The sequence below is a fragment of the Suncus etruscus genome, chromosome 11, assembly GCF_024139225.1.
Source record: "Suncus etruscus isolate mSunEtr1 chromosome 11, mSunEtr1.pri.cur, whole genome shotgun sequence".
In the NCBI taxonomy this organism is placed as follows: Eukaryota; Metazoa; Chordata; class Mammalia; order Eulipotyphla; family Soricidae; genus Suncus; species Suncus etruscus.
Genome location: NC_064858.1, coordinates 69,205,774 through 69,229,921, shown reverse-complemented (window position 1 = coordinate 69,229,921; position 24,148 = coordinate 69,205,774). Strand labels below are relative to the sequence as shown.

Here is a 24,148-nt window from a genome sequence, read left to right as displayed (position 1 = left end):
TCTCAGTGTAAACGGAAGTCTCTTTTTAGGAGGTCGATGTCAGATCCTTGGTAGTGTCTTTCCTGGTAGAGGACTGCTTCCTCTTCTTCTCAGTGTAAACGGAAGTCTCTTTTTAGGAGGTCGATGGCAGACCCTTGGTAGTGTCTTTCCTGGTAGAGGACTGCTTCCTCTTCTTCTCAGTGTAAACGGAAGTCTCTTTTTAGGAGGTCTATGTCAGACCCTTGGTAGTGTCTTTCCTGGTAGAGGACTGCTTCCAGCTGTTGCTATAAAAGACCTTGGATGTTTCGTAGATAGCTTGCCTGGTTCTGGCGGGAATGGAGGATGCCCATTCTTCTGAGGCCTGTGCCAGGGCATTATATCAATGTTCAGGGTGTAAGGTACATTGTACTGAGATTTATTAGATAAGAACTTATCTGTAGGTATAGTGTTTTCCTATTTTAATGTGTCTATGCAAAGAAGGATCAATGCCATGAAGCGTTACTGGTGCATCTGGAGGCAATAGGAACAAGACCAGCAATTTCCATGACATAGTTCAATCATAGGCATTAAACTGAGGGACAGTTCCACCAACAATCCTTATTGAACAGCTTACAAAGAAAAGAAAAGATGAAAAGTGGATAGAAACACCATAGTAGAAGAATATAGAGAGAGTTACAGCCGTTAAAGAAAATATACATAAAATATTCAAAAGATATATGTGTGCAATTTATGTCATTCTAAATAGTTCTGGGATTGTTAGATCCACTGTATGTCTTTGGTCTGAGATTAGAACTGTGTATTATTGAAGTTAAGAAGGGTAAATCGGGGGTACTGATGGTTGGGAGGAGAATACGTTAGAATACTAGCCCCCGCGCGGTTTGCATCATGTAGACTAGTATGAAATTGCCAGTGATAGCCTGAGTATAACTGAACAACTATCTGCCACCCAACAGATCAAACACCACCCCCCAAGCCAATCTCAGGAGCTCAAGCCCCAACCAAGGCCAATCTCCGCAGCTGGCCTGAGAGTGGGGAAAACCCAGGGTGCCCCATCAGGTCCTCCCAGAAACCCACCTGGAGATCCGGAGGAAAGGGAGAGAGGGGGGTCGGGTGACCCAGGTCCGGGCCCCCCTACCCTAGGCCGGGCCAAGTGGCCCCTGGCACATACGGAGGTCTGCCAGGAGCCAGCCCATGCCGGCTGAAAATCCTGCCCCAGGAAGGGAGGAAAGCCCTCCCAGGCCCCAAGGACCAGAGCTCAAGACCCACCCTAGGCCAATCTCCGCAGCTGGCCTGAGAGTGGGGAAAACCCAGGGTGCCCCATCAGGTCCTCCCAGAAACCCACCTGGAGATCCGGAGGAAAGGGGGAGAGGGGGGTCGGGTGACCCAGGTCCGGGCCCCCCTACCCTAGGCCGGGCCAAGTGGCCCCTGGCACATACGGAGGTCTGCCAGGAGCCAGCCCATGCCGGCTGAAAATCCTGCCCCAGGAAGGGAGGAAAGCCCTCCCAGGCCCCAAGGACCAGAGCTCAAGACCCACCCTAGGCCAATCTCCGCAGCTGGCCTGGGAGTGGGGAAAACCCAGGGTGCCCCATCAGGTCCTCCCAGAACCCACCTGGAGATCCGGAGGAAAGGGGGAGAGGGGGGTCGGGTGACCCAGGTCCGGGCCCCCCTACCCTAGGCCGGGCCAAGTGGCCCCTGGCACATACGGAGGTCTGCCAGGAGCCAGCCCATGCCGGCTGAAAATCCTGCCCCAGGAAGGGAGGAAAGCCCTCCCAGGCCCCAAGGACCAGAGCTCAAGACCCACCCTAGGCCAATCTCACAAAGTGACTTTTATGGATTTTCTTTTTTTTTTTTTTTTTTGATCTAGTATGAAAAATGTCAGAAACAGTATGTGTTTCAGTGGAAGAAAAAGTGAATGACCTTGGCCAAGTCCCCAGTTCCCATCTCAGAAGTTATGGGGTGTGGCCAGAGTGATAGCACAGCCGTAAGTCCTTGCACACGGCTGACCTGGGACGGACCGGGGTTCGATCTCCGAAATCCCATATGGTCCTCAAAGCCTTCCAGGAGTGATTTCTGAGCACAGAGCTGGGAGAAACCCCTGAGTGCTGTCAGGTGTGGCCCCAAAACCAAAAAAAAAAAAAAAAACAAAAGTTACAGGTGATTTTCAACTCTGAGCTTTATTTTCCCCAATCCTAAGAAAGTTTTTAGTATCAAACTTTATAAATGAAGGCTTAGTTAAGTATAATGTGTGTTATCAAGCAGTCAAATCAATTCATAATACAGAGTGCACACCATATCTGGAAATAATTATTTTTACCCATTATGGTCCACAGGATTCATATAAAATGCTGGACATGGGATTCTGAGATGTATTTCCCAAAATGTTAATTATTACTCATCAGGTGATCTGAGAAACTGTTGGCTAAAGAAGACATAGATAGCGTGGTTTAAGAACATTTCATCAATATGGATAGATTAGTACTTACAATCTTAATTTAAGATTATGTAGTTCCAAGCAAAGTGCAAACATACCTTTTTTTGTTTGTGTTTAGCAATAAATATTTAACTCAAATCAAATGAAATTTTTATTTCTTTGTTTCAAGCCAAACCCAGTAGCACTCAGAGATTACTCCTGGCTTTGCACTCAGAAATTACTCCTGGCTGACTCAGGCAACAATATGGGAGCTGCAGATCAAACCCAGGTCAACCCTATGTAAGGTAAAGGCCCTACCTTCTGTATTATCACTCTGGAACCTCAAGTGAGTTTTTTTTTATTTAGCTTGACAGATTAGAATTAGCTTGACAGATTAGAATTTTTAATCACGTTGATGCTCTAATACATTATGAATTTTATATATTTATAAATATATATACTTATGTAAATTTTATATTACAATAATAAATTTCAACATTAGTAACTTTATAACATTTTCCTCTGAGTTTACCTTCATTTTTATCTATTATTGATGATATAATTTTACACAACAAAAATTCTTACATATTAATAAATATATGACAAAACTTGTTTTTATCCAATGGTTTTAGAAAAAACTTTAGTTAAATTAATTAATAATTAATAAATTATTTAATTAGTTAAATTAAATTTTTTAATTTTCTATTTGATTAATGTTAGTAATCTGTAATCATATTTTAATCATCTGCTCTTCAATCTATCTAGGTTTAAATGGCAAGGCAATATTAGATCATTTTTAGTTCTCATTTGAATATGGTAGGAAAAATCATCCTCTTAAAAACAATAATAAAGATAGTGTCAAGACTTGTGACTCCTTAAAATTAAAACAGATAGGGGAGAGGTGGCACAAGTGATAGAACGTTTGCCTTGTTTGCACTGACCTAGGACAGAAGTGGTTTGATTCCCTGTGTCCCATATGGTCCCCCAAGCCAGGAGTGATTTCTGAGCACATATCCAGGAGTAACCCCTGAGAGTCAATGGGTGGGGACAAAAAAGCAAAAAAAAAAAAAAATACTAAACTAAAACACAGATTTCAAATTGTTACTCTAATTTTCTCTTGAGGCTAATTTGTTTTTATTGAGACCATTGTGAATTACTAGTCTTTCATAGTTGTATTTCAGGGATATAGTGACAGTGAATTAGAGCCATTTCCACCTCAAGTGTTGACCTCCCTCCACCATTGTTCCCAGTTTGCATCCCATACCTCCACCCTTAACCCCCTGGGCTACTACTACTCTGGCTTGTTCATTCTAGCCTTATTCCTTGAGCTTTATCATTAGCTGGTAAGTTACTAAAAATGTTTTACTATTATGTGTATGTAGTACTTATTTTTTCCAATGACTTTTATAGTATTTATATTAGTGTAAAGTTAATGTTAAGTCAAATTCTTATACCATATAAAATATTGAGATCAAACTTTCATGAAATACGTTAGTAGCTATTCCTAGAAATTAGGAAACATGGCCATGAATTTCAATGAGGCAATTGTGGACATAATTGCCAAAAATTAATTTTCTTTTTAGAAAATTATTTTCTTTTTTTCTAAGTGGATGCTTTAATAAATAAAGCATCCCATAAAACACATATAAACTCTTTTCTTTGGTTTGTTTGTTTTTGGGTCATATCTGGCAGTACTCAGGGGCTTTTCTTGGCTATGCGCTCAGGTGTCATTTCTGGTGGTGCTCAGAGAACCATATAGGAAGCTGGGGAACAAACTCAGGTCAGTCATGTACAAGGCAAATGTCCTACCCACTGTGCTATCACTCCTGTCCTATACACTCTTTTACTAACAACATTATCCAATCCATTATTTTTTAGATTGGACTTTTGCACAAAGCACAATTTTTTTTTTAAGTTTAGTTTTTATTTCAGGATTGTGGTTATTGTTTGGTTGTCTTTATTGCTTTGGTGCTTTTCGGGTTTTTTGTTTGTTTGTTTGTTTGTTTGATTTTTTTCTGGTTTTTTTTTTTTTTTTTTTGGAGGGAGGGGAATCACAAACAGAAGCACTGAGGGGTTACTCCTGGCTCTAAGCTCAAAAATCACCCCTGGCAGGCACGGGGGACCATATGGGATGCTGGGATTTGAACCACCATCCTTCTGCATGCAAGACAAATGCTTACCGCCATGCTATCTCTCTGGCCCCTTTTTTTCTGTTGTTTTTGTTTTCTTGTTTGTCTGTTGTGATATTTTTGTATTTTTTTCTTCCTTTTTCCCTCTCTTCTCTTCCTTCCTTCCTTTCTTGCTTTCTTTCTTCTTGAAGAGCCACGTTCAGTGAAGTTCAGGATTTAGTCCTAAATTTGCACTCAGGAATCAATCCTTGTGAGACTCAGGACTAAATCCAGGAGCTGGAGAGATAGCACAGTGGTAGGGCTTTTGACTTGCATGTGGCTGACCCGGGAGGGTTTGTTTGATTTCACATCCTTTATGGTTCTCTATCTTCCACGGGGCGATTTCTGAGTGCAGATCCGGATTAACCCCTGAGCACTGCTGGGTGTGGCCCCAAAACCATTCAATCAATCAATCAGTAAAGTTTAAAAAAAATAAAGAATAAATCCAGCTCCTAGTGTGCTATAGATTCAGTCCCAAATCCCTTCTATTTGATCTAGTAGAGTAGACAGTCATTTCCCTGATAAAAGATACAAGAGTCATTTGGAATATTTCATTACTAGTAAATGATTAATCTTCTCTGATGTTCTAGTATTAATACTTGGGTCTATACAATGACTTTTGAAGTATTACTGAAATCGGTAAAATGACAAAGATGTATTCTTCATGTTAATTTCTTTATTTTCTGAAATTTGTCTAATTAAAGCAGTGGATTTACTGTGGAATACGAATAAGAAAATATTCTGGAGCAAGAAATAATAAATTTTTAGTGGTTAGTATGCAAGATATATAAAGCAATTGTAAACTTAAGAATAAGAAAATAATCAGTTTCATTAAAAGTGGGGAGAAGAGGAGAACACAACTTTCCTCAGAGAAGAAATACAGATGGTCTATAAGTTTATGAAAATATGTTCTACATCACTTATCATCAGGGAAATGCAAGTCAAAACAATAATACTAGTGAGACTGGAACACATTAGAAAGAACAAAAACATCCAGTTTTGGTATAGATGTGAGGAAAAATAACCTTTTCTACTGATGGTGAGAATGTTGATTGGTTCAGTATCTTAAAAAAATAATATGAACAACTTCTCAAAAATTAGTAACTGAGCTTACATATGACCCAAGAATTCTAATTCTGGTATCTCCCCCAAGGGCCCAGAATTCTGTTCAGAAAATATTTGTATTCCTGTTTACTACAACACTATTCATGATGACTAAAATCTGGAAACAATCCAATTGTATATTGTTATGCATAATCAAACACCACAAGGTTATAAGAAAAGTTTAAATTATGCACTGTCCTGCTACATAGATGGAACTGAGATATATTTTATTGAATGAAGTCAGCCAGAAGAAGAGATGCAGAATGATCTTTTATATGTAGGATACAAAGTAGCATAGTAAGAGAATAACAAATGGCCTAATATAAAAGAAACTGAGCTTACCAGAGTGAGGAGACAATGGTGACATGAAACAAGAACTGTGGTATAAGATATAGGGATTGCATTCATTGGTTGGATAATAAAGGAAAAGATAGTATGGTAATAATACCCAAAGAAAATAGAGACGAGGCCGGGAGGACTGGTTCATGATAGGAAGTTAGCCACAAATAGCTGAAAAGTGCAATTAGGGCAGAGAGGAACCACTATGACAATGACAATTGAGAATGATCACAGTGGGCAAGAATTAGGTGCTGAAAGGAGATAAAGTGATAAGCCTGATACCCCTTAAGTAACGTTATTGCAAACCACAGTGTCTGAAAGAAAAGACAGACATATAGACACAGAGAGAGAGAGAGAGAGGCAGGTGGGGATGGGTGAGGACAGACTGAAACTGGGAACTTTGGTGGTGGGAAATGTGCATTGGTGAAGGGATGAGTGTTGTACATTATATGACTGAAACTCAATTGTGAACAAGTTTGTCACTGTATCTCATAGCAATTTCATTTAAAATTTTACTTTCAAAATGAATGTTATATGGATGAAACCCTATCAGTAGTATTATAAATCATGGTGACTAAAATAAAAAATAAAACAAAGCAAATTTTCCATATAAAACATGAGCAGATAAAGAGGCCCAGAGTCATCTAGGACATATTCCTCCATTGTTTCTCTCTTTCAATTTCTCAAATATTTTTTCTTTATTCTAGATTTTACTATGTTGGTGATTTTACTTCATGTTTCCCACATTCTTCCATTTGCATGAAGGAGGAAATATTCAATATCAGGGACCAGATGCCCTCCCCAGCACTACTGGGAGTGACTCCTGAGCACAGAAGTATCCCTGAGCCCCACTGTATATGGGTCAATTTCCACTGATTATGAAATCCAAATAAGTATAGGTAATATCTGTAAAGTTTATATTCTAAAGAAATTCAACGGAATACATTGTTTAGAGCTGAAAAAATAGAGGTCAATGTTTTGCTGCAATGATATATTCAGTGCTCAGAGAACCATTGCCATTGTAAATTAATTCTTGATTTGTTGGGCCATAAATGTCATCAGTATCATTGCCCAGTCTGCTCCCTGAAACAGCAACTTGGTGAGCTGCAGGTGCTGGCTTGTAAAAGCAAGGTGCTCTTTAAACCATGACTCCATTCTTAAAGGCATTTGTTTTCAAAGGCCCCTTTGCATTCTGCTGCTGGCAAAGAGATTAATGGACTCTGATTGTGATGTGTAACTAACTCAGTTTTCCTTTGCTCCTTTAGATGGAGAAACTCTTAAACATTTTCCAAATGTTTAAGCAGTAGAAGGCTATGTAGTGGATACATAATTTGTCCTCTTGATGCTTCTGATAGGAATACATGGATTAAAAATAAAAACAGTTGTTATGTCTAGATTGACTTATCAAAGTAGAAAGGTCTTACTAGGGATTGCTATATATAGAAAGAAACCTGACAATGTAAGACTGCCCTTGATTAGCCTAGTTTTGCTAGCAAAAGAAATGATTTTATTATGCTTGATTAAGGAACAAATGCCAAATAAAAGGAACTTGATACATCAGTTATTTGAGAATTTTATCATGCATTTTACAGTGCTTAGTAGAAAATATATAGAGAGAGAAATCAGAGGAACATGAAGATTTAAATTCTTGGTATATTTCTTATAAAATAGAATATCACTTGAAATGTTTGGATGAATTAGAATATGCTTAAGTTCTTGGCTTGTTAAAAATATTTATAATGTGGGACCGGAGAGCTATCACAGTGGTAGGCTATTTGCCTCGCATGCATAAGGACGGTGGTTTGAATCCCGGCATCCCATATGGTTCCCCCGAGCCTGCCAGGAGTGATTTCTGAGCAGAGCCAGGAGGAACTTCTGAGCACAGCTGGGTGTGACCCCCCCAAAAAAAAAAAACACCAAAATTAAAATAATATTTATAATGTGTAGAACTTTTTATGTTTATATGTATGTTCAATTTTTAATATTTTAAATATAAATTCATTAATCATGAATGGAATCATGGTATAGAATTGGAAACTGAGTCTAATTTTTAGGAGTATGTGGAGTGGAGACCATGTTTAATAACATATCCCATCTCTCTGGTCTTAAAACGGTATTTTTTAATAAAATATTTTTTATTTAGTCACCATAATTTAATTTGCTACTATCTTTTTAGGGTAATACCTGGTAATGCTCAGGCCTGACTCCTCGTTCTACATACTAAGAGATTATTCCTGGCAGGAACTGGGCCAACCAAATTGGGTATAAAGATGAAACCCATGTTGATCATGTTTAAGGCAAAAGCCCTACCAGCTACACTAAATCTCTGACCCCAAACTTTCAAATAAATGGTACTTCAACTTCACACCCACCACCAATGTCAGCTTTCCTCTTCCAAGGCTCTTATAAATGTTAAAAAAAATTGTAGCTTTACCACCCATGACTTTTTATTATTTTCAGTCCAAATCAACATTCCACATCTCACAATCTGTCTCCCTCCTTACTTTACATTTCTGGGTCTTTAGTTTGGGCCAAGTGTTTGTCATCATTTCAAATCTGCTACTCTTATCTTTGTTCTCTCTAATTACCAAATATTATCAGATTATAATATATCAGATTATACATTGTATACATCATATAATTCTATGTATATTTTTGATATATTATATTATAAAAATAACTAATATTTGATCTTCCTCTTCTGACTAACATTACTTACCTTCCAATTGCAACATAATTTCATCTTATCCTGTAATGACATATGTATCTATACCTATAAACTAAGATCTTTATCAATTCATCTACCATCTATATTTGGGTTATTTCCATCTCTTGCCTAAAAACTTTATTGAACATAAGTATGCATATACCTTTCTGAATGAGTTAATGATTTTGTGTTTGGGGTGGAGATGCCCAAAAGCTTAGGTACTGTTGCATATAGAAGTTCTAGTCTTATTTAATTAAGGAATCTCTATATTGAATTTTACTGAGGTTAAACTAGACAACATTTCCACCAACAGTGAATAAAGGTCCCTTTTTCACTATCTCCCTGCCAACACTAATTGTTTTCAGTCTTTTTGATATATGCTTTTCTCTCTGATGTGCCTTGGTATCTCATTGTCACTCTGATTTTTATGTATTTCTCCAATAACAAGGGATGATGAATGCTTTTTTTTTTTTTTCGGTTTTCTTTTTGGGTCACATTCCGGTAGTGCTCAGGGGTTACTCCTGGCTCTGAGCTCAAAAATTGCTCTTGGCAGGCATGGGAGACCATATGGGATGCCTGGATTCAAACCAGCATCTGTTCTGGATCGACTGCATGCAGGGCAAATGCCCTACTGCTATGCTATCTCTCCGGCCCAATGAATGCTTTTTTAAATAAGCCTATAGTAACTAATTTTCTTTGAAAGATCTTTCTTTGAAAGATGTAGAAAGCCTGTCTAGAGTACAGGCCAGTGTGGGGTGGGGAGGAAGAACACTTGGGATATTAGTGATGAGAATGTTGCACTGGTGACATATATGTGTGTGTGTGTGTGTGTGTGTGTGTGTGTATGTGTGTGTGTGTGTATAAATCAAAATAAGAAAAGATAAGGCCTCCCAAGCTTACCACAGGCTGTGTTCTTTACACTGACTGTATAGAAAGAGGAGTACAGTAAATGCTCCCCATATATACCTCAAACCAGGCCCTTTGCCTGGTTTGTATTGTGAATGGGGGGACAAAAAATTAAAGATGTTTCCTCTTTTGTGATATCAAAGAAGATAGATAGGACTGTCTCTCTTTAATAGGAGATAATTTTCTCAATAAAAACAGACAAGAAAATATGAATAAGCCACAGCAGGCTAAGGATAATTTTTAGGAGTTACTAGTGTACTAGTTACAGGATCATTTCTTGGAGTTATTGGTGTATTTCTTTTAAAAATTCAAACCTTCCCTGCAAAAAAAATGTTTTGATAATCACAAATAGTACTATTTCCAGGAGTTACTAGTGTATTTTCAAAAAAAATCACCCCTAACTCCCTGCAACAAAAATTAATTTTGACAAAAACATCAAAACCATAACTGTAGCTAGAGCAATAAGGAATATACTCTTCTGGTTTTCTTTATTTTCTTTATTGTTATAGATGTGAAATGCCTCTGAAAAATATGGTTCCAATAAAGTGTACAGTCTAGTCCTTAAAAAGGCCCTATAAGGCATAATCAGAAGAGTCTGAGCACAGGGAAGAGATGCCTGCAAACTTCTTTCTTGAATACAGCCTAGCTCCATGTTATGTTCATTCTTCCATCTAGAGTACTAGAGTCAGCAGAAAACTTGACATACAGAAAAAGCAACATACGGTATATGATTAACTGTATCAAGTTGCATTCCCGTTTTATGTTGTTTGCTCAATATTTTCCCCATGGTACTGTAGACATAATTGATATTGAGGTTTAATTGATATATAACACTTTAACACAGAAAGTATTTCATTTCCTTTGTTATTTTGGTCTGTGTGTGTTGGTGGCATAGAGTGCATTCAGGTGTTCTGGGCTCCCTCCTGCTTATACTCAGCCAACCCAACCCAGGGGCTCATATTCATGCCAGCAATGCTCAGACACAAGGTAGAGGGACCAACTGGACACCCTGGTGGACAAACTCAGGGTTTCTAAGGCTGTACATGGCAGCACTTGGGAGAGGAGTTTTTTGGTGCATGCTTCAAACTCAGGTCTCTCTCAGCATTTCCCTGTCATATGGCCATGACCACTGAACTTGATCATTTGATGCATGTCTCAAGAGTGAAGTGACTACAGTCAAACTAATGGGTCTATCTTTTTTTTTTTTGCAAGTATCCCAAGGAAATATTTTTATTTTATTTTATTTTTTAATTATTAATGTGGTCAAAGTGAATTACAATTGTTTCACAGTAATATTTGAGGCACATAGTGACAATGAGAGAGGGACATTCCCACCACCAGTGTTGCCTCCCTCCACCTCTGTTCCCGGCATGCATCTCACATCTCCCTCCTTTACCCTCCCCCTAATGCTAGTGCAACTGTTCCCCACTTGTACAGCTTGTTGTAGATTGGGTATAGATTCTGTTGTTGTTGTCTCTGGACCTGGTATTCATGTCAAGAATAAACAAAGAGGGACCGAAGCTATAAAATAGCAGGTAGGCACTTGCCATGCAAGCGCTCGACCTGAGTTTGGTCACCAGCATCCCACATGGCCCCCTGAGCATGCCAGGAAGGCATCCTGAGCAAATCTAGGAATAGCCCCTGAGCATCGCTGGGTGTGGTTAAAAAAAAGACAAAAAAAAAAAAAGAAAAGAAAAGAATAAACAAAGAATAAACCAAATGCCAAAACCATCAGCTACAAAAAAAGAAGAAAAAACACAGACCAGCAACTTCTTTAAAAAAAAAAAAAAGGGTTGTGTTTCTTCTTCTTTTTATTTATTTATTTATTTTTACATAAGCACAGTAAATATTAGGAAAATTACAGCGGGAATCCCTTGGCCTAAGATATCTTTTTTCACTTATCACATCATGTAAATACTATTTTCCTTTTCATTCTTTCTCTTTATGTGTGTGATAAAAAACCTACCTCTCAGTTGATATTATAAGGAACGTTTTTTATTGATTGCTATCAGTACCAGGTAAGAGAAACAAATAAATTAATTAATTTATTTTATTATTTTAGCCACAACTATCTGTGCTCAGATGTTAATCCTGGCTCTCCACTCAAAAAATTGCTTCTGACAGGCTAGGCACCATATGGAATACTGGAGATCGAACCTGGGTTGGTTCTGGTTTGGCTGTCTGCAAGGCAAATACCCTGCTAGCTGTACTATTGCTTCAGCCCCAAATGTTTTTAATTTAAAAATGTATATATAAGGGGCCAGAGAGATAGCACAGCGGTAAGGTGTTTGCCTTAGACGCAGAAGGACGGTGGTTCGAATCCCGGCATCTCATATGGTCCCCCGAGCCTGCCAGAAGCAATTTCTGAGCATAGAGCCAGGAGTAACCCCTGAGCGCTGCCAGTTGTGACCCAAAAACCACAAAACAAAATGTATATATAAAAGCAAAATGCTGGTAGAAGTTATGATTTAATAGAAATATGTGAACAGCATATAGCAGTTAATACCACTTTGATGGAAAAATTAAAATATCCACTATTTTGTAATTAGTTATTATGATTTTAACATGAAAAATGTTAACCTTTCCAACCATGTCTCAGAACTGTTTTAGACTTCCATAAAAATTATTATTTAAATGAATTAAATAATGAAGATAGAACAGTGATTAATGCATATGCTCTTTAGTCAGAGTTTGTAGATTTAAATTGGAGGTTGAAAATGTATCTGATTCCTATATGCATCTAAGAAAAACATAGATATTAGTAGTATATACTTTATATTCAGCTGTATCAATTAAAGTTAATATATACAAATTCATTAAAATATATGTGCATAGGAAAGTACCTGAAATGCACTTTTACATTTTTTTCATATACCTAACATTAAGTTAGGTAAAAATGGATACCTTAGAATTTGGTTTGAGGCTAAAAAATAAACATAGTTTAATTGTCATGGATTTTTATTCATCGCTGCGTTAAATTACAAAAGATAGTTGACCCTGGCATCACTCAGAGAAGTAGCTCAGTTGGGCGAGTAAATGCCCAAAACCAGGTTCAACTCCTTGCCTGTATGGTTTCTTCTTAGCACTGCAAGGAGCTACCTCCAGACAGCTGAGCCAGGAGCAACCCTAGACTGCAGCTGTGTCATACAAAGGGAATGGGAGGCAGGACAAAAACGGAGGTGTAGGGAGGACAAATTGGTGATGGAAATCCCCCCTGATTTTATGTAAATATGTACCTAAAATATCCACTATGATCAAAATAAAAATTAAATTAAAAAAAAACTAAAAAAAAAAGGGAATGGGAACGGGAAGGGAGAGGATGAGGGAAGAAAATAAAAGGGGAAGGGAAGGGGGAGAGATTAGAAGGGAAGAGAAGGAAGGGTAGGGAAGGAAAAAGTAAAGGAAAAAGTATAGAAGAGAGGAGAGGAAAGGAGAGGAAAGAAGAGGAGAGGAGAGGAGAAGGGAGGGGTGTGGAGGGGAGGAGAGGGAGAGGAGGTGAGGGGAGGGGTGGGGAAGAGGGGAGGGCAGGAGAGGAGAGGGGTGGGGAAGAGAGGGGAGGGCAGGAAAGGAGAGGGGAGTATAGGAGAGGAGGGTGTGGGGAGGAGAGGAAAGGGGAGGGGAAGAGAGAAGAGGGGAAGGGAGGGAAGAAGCGGAGAGGGAGGGGAGGGGTGTGAAGGAGATAGGACAGAAAGGGAAGGGAAGGGGTAGTGAGAGAAAGGGGGAGGGGAGAGAAGGGGAGGGAAGGAAGAAAAGATAGAAAGAGAATACCTGTTTAAATGAGCCACCCTCCAATATTAATCTCCAGATAATTAAGGCATTATCAGAAGACCAAGGAAAATTCATATTACATTCTCCAGAGATCAATAAATTCTAGACAGAATCAGGAAGTTCTGAACAATACATGCCCAATTTCCCCTCTAATCTCCAGCTAAATCACTCTTCTTTATTAGAGCTGTAATTTGATTCTAGGTCTCCTGCTAGAGAGTTCTCTTCTAGGTCAATTCCCTGCTCCCCTTGCATCCTCTCTTTCCTTTCTCCCAATGCCATACCTGGAGAATCTTGAGGAGATGGAAATTACAGTAGTTACTGTCATCCAGTGCAGGAGGTGCTGCAGAAAATTCTCTGGTCTTTGAACAACTGCCACCACAAAAAACTACCAGACTAAGAATAACATGAATGATGCAAGAGAAAGATAACTCTACAGGGACATATAGAATCTGTGATAAAAATATTTCTCCTCCACACTATGCTCATTATCTCACCAAAAACCATGCACAGAGGAAACAGACAAGATACTACCTGGCATTGCATAAGCCTCTTAAATGGGCAAAGGTGCTAGAGGAAAAACCCATTATCAAAATGATCATCTTGTCCCTATAGATAATTTGAACTTGTTAAGGAAAGTGAACAGATGTGGTATTTGAAGTAATTTTATTCTACTTTTAGTTATCTTTTCTTTGCTTCCTCTGATTGGATAATGAGTATTTTGTAGCAATGACAGTGGTTCAGTAGATATTTTCTTTCCTTGATCTATCCAAGCTTAACCAGGTCAGAAGAGAGACTATGTGCTATGGCTACATTCTGAGCCTTCCAGAGACACAAAAGATTTGGATTTTAGGGATGGCCAATATAACAAAAATTCCTGTTTAGATTCTGACAGTCCTGCTAGTAAGAAAAAAAGAATCACGACAGTCATTACTCTGGATCAAATGAAGGGACATATGCCTGTCTTCATCACCTTATGTCTGCATTCTTCTTCTTTTTGTATAGCAGAATGGGAAATCAAAGGTGCTCAATTCTTTCCATATTATTAACTAGAAATCACATCTGAAATGGGAACTCTGAAAAGAGGAATCAGACAATGGGTACCACACAGGAGAAAAAGGAGCCTAAAAATATTTGGTTTAAAATCTCTTTCATAGTGTGCCAAGTATTATTTTTCTTGACATGCTTTCTTACCTCCTTTTGCAAAACTATAATCAGAACAATTTTCCACTCACATTTAGCAGGGGAAGAGGGCGGACATTTCATGACCCAAGTGGCAAAAGTCTAACATTTGTGGATTGCTCAAGTATAAAGAACTTTAGAATTAAAATATCTAGGATGGAAAAGATGTTATAATAACCTACATGAACTTCCCTATTTTTAGAAACATAAATTGTCAATATCCCAGATGGGTAGGTCTATAGTGCTAAAGGTCATAGGGTATAGAAAATTCAGATGCCCTATATTAGTCCTTTCTCTATTTTGTCACACTTTTTCATCTACCAAATTATTATTTCACCAAATATTTGTTGAATATTTGGTCTAGGCCCTTTGGAAACCCAAAAATGAAGGGACCTTGTAGAGAGTTAAGAGTTAAATAAGATGGAGAAATTGAATATGGATATTTGTCAGACCAGAAATCAGGGACAACACTCAAAGGAATACCTGGCTGACTTTCATAAACACCAGATTTGATCCTTTAGAACTGTATGATCTTTGAAGAATAACCCTGGTATTGATCTGACAACTCACAGCATTGCCAGGGAACCCCCACCACCAAATAAAACCCTTTAAAAAAAAGGAGAAAATTAGAGGAAACTATGGCCTCAGAAGCAAAGCAACCCTAAAGATGATGGGAGGCATCACTCTCAAACTGTACCACAGAGCTGTCCAATTAAAAGAAAATGATATTGGAACAAGGAAAAACTCTCAGCTCAGTGGAATAGATTAGAAACACAGAGAGAGATTCGTCAACAATATGGATAATTAATCTTTGATAAGGAACACAAATAAGAAATGGATCTAGGAAAGCCTCTTCAACAAGTGGTTGAGAAAACTGGTCAGTCCCATGCAAAAACAAAACAAAACAAAACAAAAACAAAAACAAAAAAACCACCCAAAGAAACAAAAATCTCAGATCTCTTGCTAACACCATGCAAAAATGTCGAATTATAGTAGATTAAATACCACAATTTTAGGCTGAATCTAAATCTATGAAGAGGAGAATATAGACACAATTCTTCATGACACTGAAGTTAGAGACATTTATAAAAAGTCAATAGAGTTTGGCCAAGCAAATAGAAAAAAAGAAAAGCAAATGGAACTACATTAAATTTTAAATAAAATTTAAAATTCCTTTTGCATTTCAAAGGAAATGGTGACCCTTATAGACTGGGCAAAATATTTTCCCAGCACTTCTCTGATAAAAGGATAATATCACAAATAAATTAATCACTGGTAAAACATAAAAAATCCAAGTTCCAACGGCAGCCATTTTGAGGCTCCCCTGTGCAACCTCCAGCCTGGGTACTTTGATCATCCCTGGCATCCATCCCCTCAGGGTTTGCTCCTTCTGCGGTGACTTGTTCCTGCTTGGAAACTGTGGATAATACTGACTATGCTGGCCCCTTAAGCACAGCAGCCATTTTGAGGCTTCCCAGTGCTGGCTCCAGCCTGGGAACTTTGATTGTCCCTGGCATCCATCCCCTTAGGGATCGCTCTTTCTGAGGTGAGTTTTCCAGCCACAAGGGGTGGAAGCAGAGGAGAGCTTCACTTTTCGGCTGCACACTCCACCTAGCCGATGAATACCACCACAACACGTAGAAAAAACCCACAATACAAGTGTGACAATGAGGAAACTATGCAGACCAACATCAGGCATAGAGAATGAAGATGGCAACTCTGATGATCCGAGAATGGCCAACCACCTAGTCAATCTTTCAGATATGGAGTTTAGAGAAGAAATATGGAGGATGTTCACAGAACTCAAAGAAAGTATAGAAGAGAAGACTAATAAGAATGAAGAGATTATGAAGTTAGAAATCAGAAAACTCCAAACTGAAATAACAGATAAAAATAGAAGTCTTTGATAAGCTCAACAGAAACAACTTAAGAATCATTGGAGTCCCAGAGACTCTAGAAGAAAATCTCCAGGAAGAATCAACAGTCAAGAACATCATCACAGAGAAACTACCAGAGCTAAAGATTACATGTGACCAAGTACTGCATGTCCGAAGAGTACCAGCTAAAAGAGACCCCAAGAAAAACACTCCAAGATACATCCTACTCACAATGATAAAACCCATAGAAAGAGACAAAATACTGAGAGCAGCAAGATCAAAAAGGATAATTACATTCAAGGGGTAATCCTTGAAATTTACAGCAGACCTGTCACCAGAAACACTCAAGGCCAGAAGGCAGTGGTGGGACATAGTGACAAAATTCAATGAAATAAATGCTTTGCCTACAATACTGTAACTAGCCCAACTCACTTTCAGGTTTGAAGGAAGTATACATAGCTTCACAGATAAACAACAGCTAAGAAACTTTACAGACGCAAAACCAGCCTTAAAAGAAAAACCGAAAGGTCTAATTTAAAACAAGACAGACCAACAATCACATCAAACTTCTACATAAAGATGGCATTAAATCACATCAAAATTATCTCTCTCAATGTCAATGGACTAAATGTACCTGATAAGAGACACAGAGTAGTGAAATGGATCAAAAAACTGAACCCAACCTTTTGCTGCCTTCAAGAAACACACCTGAATAGCCAGAACAAACATAGACTCAAAATCAAAGGTTGGAGAAAAATCATCCAAGCAAACAACACCCTTAACAAAGCTGGAGTAGCAATACTAATATCAGATGACACAAACTTTATACTCAGAAAAATTGTAAGGGACAAAGATGGACATTTTGTACTAATCAAGGGATATATAGAGCAGAAAGAAATGACTCTCCTAAACATATATGCACCCAATGAGGTACCAGCAAAATATTTAATACAATTGTTGACAAATATGAAGAAGGATATCAATAGTAACAATAATTGTGGGAGACCTCAACACGGGCCTGTCAACACTTGATAGGTCAGCCAGATTGAAACCCAAAAAAATATACTAGACCTAAAAGAGAAATGGAAGAAAGAGAACTAGTAGATTTATATAGGATACTCCATCCTCAGAAACCTGGATACACATTCTTTTCCAATGTGCATGGGTCATTCTCCAGAATAGACCACATGCTGACACATAAAACATACCTCCATGAAATCAAGAGGATAGAAATTTTGTAGGCTACCTTTGCTAACAACAGGCTCTAAAGTTAGATGTGAATTACACAGGGACACAGAAAAAATACTTTAACAACTAAAAATTAAACATCTACTACTGAACAACCAGTGAATCCGAGATGAAATCAAAGAGGTGTCAGGGACCTGACAGCCCCACACCCTTGGTCTGTTACTGCTGCTTTGCAGAACTTCCTGGTATAACTGCCATAGAGGCCCCCCACCCCGGGGGCTTAGGAAATGAGTAAAAAAATCAAGAAAAAGTTAGCACAAATTGTGCTATCTAACAGGATGCCTGAGGAGGTTTGCTAAACTATGTTGCCAGCCTTGTTCCTGCTGACCTTTCAAGCATGAGTTAAGATCTAGGTTTAACTTTATGTTTAGTAAAAGCATTGGCTAATTGTAAATGTTTTAATGGTAAATGCCTTCATGTTACACATTTCTTTCCTCAGGCACACCCCCCTGCCTCTTTTTGGCTTGGTATATAAGCTCTGTGAACTTTGCAATAAACGACTCTTGATTAGATTCTTGACTTGAGTCCTGTCTGTCCCCCTCCCCAATTCTTTTACAGGTTAAGTCCTCTTCGTGACCCACGAATAACTGGTGACCCCTGTCCTGCGGGCAGGTTTGTGTGGTCGCAAAGAGGAAATCAAAATTTTTCTGGAAACAAATGACAATGAAAACACTATCAGAACCTATGAGACACAGAAAAATCGGAGGAAAATTTATAGCTTTTCAAGCACACATCAGGAAGAAAGAAGGAGCATACATGAATAGCTAAATGACACAGCTTATAAAAATAGAAAATGATCAACAAAAGGAACCAAAATAGGTAGACAGAAGGAAATAACAAAGGTGAGAGAAGAAATAAATGAAGTCAAAACCCAAAAAACAATCTGAAAGATCAATGAAAGCAGAAGTTGGTTCTTGAAAAAATAAACAAGATTGATAGACCATTGGCAAAGCTCACAAAGAAAGAGAGTGAGGGAAACTTGATAACCCATATTCGAAATGAAAAGGGGGAGATCACTATAGATACTGCAGAGATTCAAAAAATATTCAAAGACTACTTTGAGAAACTCTATGCCACTAAATATGAGAACCTGGAAGAAATGGATAAATTCTTGAATTTATATAACCTTCCACGGTTGAATAAAGAGGATGTGGCATATCTAAACACCCCCATCATTATTGAAGAAATTAAAACCGTAATCAAAAGTTTGCCCAAAAACAAAAGCCCAGTCCCAGACAGATTCACGAATCAATACTTTCAAACCTTTCAAAAGGAACTACTACCAATCCTGGCCAAGCTCTTTCATGAAATTGAAAAAACAGAAACACTCCCAAATAGCATTTATGAAGCCAACATCAGATTAATACCAAAAATAGATAGAGATGTTGCCAAAAAAAAAAAATTACAGACCAATATCAATGATGAAAACAGATGCAAAGATATTCAACAAAGTCCTGGCAAACAGGATAAACCTCATCAAGAATATCATTCATTATGATCAAGTAGGTTTCATCCCAGGAATGCAAGAATGGTTTCACATCCATAAATCTATCAACATAATACACAACATCAACAACAAGAAAAATAAAAATCACATGGTCATATCAATAGATGCAGATAAATCATTTGATAAGATCCAACACCCATTCCTTACAAAAAAACTTTCAGCAAAAAGAGACTGTGGTACATATACACAATGGAATATTATGCAGCTGTTAGGAGAGATGAATTCACGAAATTTTCCTATACATGGATGTACATGGAGTCTATCATGCTGAGTGAAATAAGTCAGAGGGAGAGAGAGAGACACAGAATAGTCTAATTATCTATGGGTTTTAATAAAATAAAAGTCACGGCAGGGGACCTCCCGTGCCTCCACCCTTCCGCCACCCACATCTCTGAGGTTTCCTGAGTCCACACAAGGTAGGGGAACTCCGGTTGCCTCTGCCCCTCCCCCACCCGCATCTGTGAGGATTCCTGGGGCCACTTCCGGCAGAGGACCTCCCGGAACATCTGCCCCTCTCCCACCCATGTCTCTGAGGTTTCTCGGATCTAGACTAGGTAGGTGACCTTCCGCTGTCTCCACCCATCCCCCGACCGCATATCTGAGGTCTCTGGCACCCCCACTGGGACGGGCTAGGAATTACAATCAAGAGTGGTTTCCAGCAGAGGCCTGGAGGAGGCGAAGCTCAGCTGACTTCCAGGTAGGGGAGGAAGTCAAAGGAGCCAGGCTCAACAGCGCCCTCCACCATTGTGGTGGAGCAGTACTGAACTGGCTGGCTGCAAGAGGTGGAACAACTAACCAGGCTCCCATTAGAGGGCCTGCGAGAGGCCAAACCTCAGCCAGCCTACCCAATAGTCCCACCCAGAGCTGCAATCCAGAAAAGGGACCCACCCATCCCCACATCACAATAGGCAAAAGCAGGACAAAATCGAAAGGCACTGCTCTCTCAACCACACCAATAAACGCAAGGAAACATGGGTAAACCGAGGAGGACCCTAACAGCTAGAGACATGGAGAGAAACCCTAGTAAGTTCCCAAGTCCACCAAAATGCACAGATCCAAAAGACAAAGATTTAAAAGCAGCCATTAAAAAGGAAATGCAAGTCATAATAACGAAAATGAGAAAATCGCTAGCCACCGAGTACAAAAATACATGGAAGAACAAATTAGCCAAATTAAAGAAGATTTGATACAGAATATGAGAGACTCATACAAAAGGAATTCAATAAATTAACAGACACTGTAAAAAGCCATACAAGCAGAATCACAGAGTTGGAGAAGCACTTGAAGAAAAACTGCGAACCAAAAATGACGAGGAAACCAACAAGGAATTAAGAGGCAAAACACTGGAAGGAAAAGTCCAGTACTTAATGAACAAATACAAAAGAAATAATATAAGAATTGTAGGTATACCAGAAGGGGAGGAAACAGGAAAGGGGAAGAACAAGTAGTTAGGGAAATAATAGCAGAACACTTCCCTACCCTTTGGAAAGAGAACTCTGTGCAAATCCAGGAAGTGAAAAGAGTCCCTAATAAAATAGACTCTAATAACCAACACCAAGACATATAGTAATCCAAATGGCAAAAAAAATAAAAAATAAAAAAGAGAGAGAAAGTTGAACTCCTTAAAACAATAAGGGAAAATAAGAACCTCAAGTACAAAGGAAGGGACATAAGAATCAAACCAGATCTCCCATTTAAAACAATTCAAACAAGAATACAGTGAAATGAAATATTTAAACGACTAAATGAAAGAAATTTCCAGCCTAGGGTACAATACCCAGCAAAACTGTCTCATATGAGATGGTAGCCTAAAAACATTCTCAAACAAAAATGATCTTGCATTATTTGTGCAAACAAAACCGATCCTAAATGACCTACTCAAAGATGAACTACACAATCCAAACCCCCAATTGTAACAACAACCACCCTACACAACACAACTGCACAACAGCCCTCTCGGTCAATAATCTCCCTAAATGTTAACGGACTAAACTCTTCCATTAAAAGACACATAGTAGAGAAATGGATTAGAAAACATAAACCGGACTTCTGCTGCCTGCAAGAAACACACCTACAAGTACAGGACAGGCATAGACTTAGAATAAAAGGATGGATATCAATTTTCCAGGCCAATGGAAAACAAAAAAGAGCAGGGACAGCCATTATTATATAAGACCAAATTCCATTCAACCTCGAGAAAGTGATCAGAGACAAAGAGGGTCACTACATACTAATCAGGGGAACACTAGGTAAAGAGGTACTAACCCTGATCAATATTTTTGCACCTAATGTGCATCAGCAAATTATGTAAGTTAGTTGTTTGCTAACCTGAGAAACACATAAAGGAAAATGTGATAATAGTAGGAGATCTCAATACTCCACTGTTACCACTGGACAGATCCACCAAACAGAAAATAGCAAAGAAATAAGAGCCCTAAATGAAAAATTAGAATATCTAGGGCTAAGAGACTTATATAGGGCCATCTACCCCCAGAAAACAGAATACACATTCTTCTCAAGCCCTCATGGAACCTTCTCCAAAATAGATCATGTCTTAGGACACAAATCTAACCTATATAAGACCACAAATGTAAGGATTATTAGAAGCATCCTATCAGATCACTATGCAACAGAGGTCAAAATTGACTGCAAGAGGAAGCAATGGAGAAAAACTAATAACTGAAGATTAAACAACATGCTGCTCAACAACAACTGTCTCAAAGAGCAAGTCAAGAAGAAATAAAAAGATTCCTTGAGACAAACAATAATGAAGAGACAGATTCCTGAAAAAATACCATCTTCCTAGACTGGAAGAGGAAGACCTAGAAAGCCTAAACAGACCAATCACTTCAGAGGAAATTGAAGATGTAATTAAGAAACTTTCCAAGAATAAAAGTCCAGGCCCAGATGGATTTACAGATGTATTCTATCAAACATTTCGAGAAGACTTACTACCACATTTTCACAGGCTCTTCCAAACCATCGAAAAAACATGAATTCTCCCCAACTCCTTTTATGAGGCTAATATCACACTCATTCTCAAAGATAGCAAAGACACCACCAAAAAAGAAAATTACAGACCTATCTCACTAATGAGCATAGATGCAAAGATACTCAACAAAATCTTAGCAAACCAAATCCAGCACTTCATCAAAAAGATCATACACCATGACCAAGCGGGTTTTATCCCAGGAATGCAAGGTTGGTTCAACATACGCAAATCAATTAACATCATAGATCACATCAACAACAGGAAAGACAAAAACCACATGATCATATCAATCGCTGCAGAGAAGGCATTTGACAAAATCCAACACACTTTCATGTTGAAGACACTCAGCAAAATAGGGTTAGAAGGAACCTTCGTCAAGATAGTTACAACTATCTATAAAAAGCCTACAGCCAACATTATCCTTAATGACGAAAAACTAGAAGCATTTGCACTAAGGTCAGGAAGTAGGCAAGGCTGTCTACTCTCTCCACTCTTATTCAATATAATCCTAGAAGTCGTTGAAATAGCAATCTGACAAGAGAAGGGAATCAAAGGAATCCAAATTGGAAAAGGAATTCAAACTATTTCTTTTTGCAGAGATATGATGATATGCATTGAAAACCCTAAAGAGTCCACAGTAAAACTCCTAGAAACAATTAACCATTACAGCAAAGTGGCTGGATGCGAAATAAATACACAAAAGACAGTAGCATTTCTCTATACAAATAATGAGGCTGAGGAGAGAGAGATTAAAAATACAATTCCATTTAAAATAGTATCAAAAATATTCAGTACCTAGGAATTAACCTTACAAGGGAAGTGAAGGACCTATACCAGGGAAATTTCAAAACAATTCAGAAAGAAACTGAAGAGGATTTAAGGAAATGTAAGAACATCTCATGCTCATGGGTAGGTAGAATCAACATAATCAAAACGACTATCCTACCCAAACTTCTATAGAACCAACATAGTCAAAATGACTATTCTACCCAAACTTCTATGTAGATTCAATGCAATCCCCATCCAAATCTAGGCATCATTCTTTCAAGACTTAGAACAATCAATCATAAAATTTATCTGGAACCACAAAAGACCCAGGATAGCCAAACAGTTACTGAAAAACAAGAAGCTGGGTGGCATCTCTTTACCTAACCTGAAGCTATACTATAAAGTCATAGTGATCAAAACAGCATGGTACCAGAACAAAAACAGAGCCTCAGACCAGTGGGTTAGAACAGATTTTCCAAACATAAATCCCCAGATATACAGTCAACTAATATTTGAAATAGAGCCAAGAACTTGAAATGGAACAACAAAAGTCTCTTTAACAAATGGTGTTGGTACAACTGGAAAACCATCTTTAAAAAAAATGAAAATTGACCCATATCTCACTCCTTATACAAAATTCAACTCAAAATGGATTAAAAACCTTGAAATTCGATCAAAATCTATAAAGTTTATTGAGAAAAAATAGGCAGAACACTCAATGACCTATACATTAAAAAAGTCTTGGAGAATGGAATACCAATGGCAAGGACTCTAGTATCAAACATAAACAAATGAGATTTTATCAAACTAAGAAGCTTCTGCCTGGCAAAGGAAACCCTATTTAAAACAAGAAGATAGGTAACTGAATGGGAAAAAAAATTTCGCACTTAACACATCAGATAAAGAACTGATAACCAGAATATACAAAGCACACAGAAAGCTGAGTCCCCCAAAACCAAATAAAGCCATAGAAAAATGAGGAGATGAAATGAATAGACACTATTCCTAGGAAGACTGAAAGATGGCTAACAAACACATAAAAACATGCTCACCTTCACTCATCATTAGGGAAATCCAAATAAAAATAACAATGTGGTACCACCTTACACCAGTGAGGATTGCTCACATCAAAAATAATGGGAATGATCTCTGTTGACGGGGATGCAGCATGAAAGGCACTTTCATTCACTGCTGGT

General features: G+C 38.3%; 1 non-coding gene across 1 annotated transcript; it reads left to right on the top strand.

Moving 5' to 3' along the window:
• Positions 1-9,591: 9,591 nt before the first annotated feature.
• On the top strand, positions 9,592-9,722 carry LOC126023155 (small nucleolar RNA SNORA51). The gene has a single exon (XR_007500361.1). It is a non-coding gene; the product is annotated as a small nucleolar RNA SNORA51 (small nucleolar RNA).
• The last annotated feature ends 14,426 nt before the right edge of the window (positions 9,723-24,148 follow it).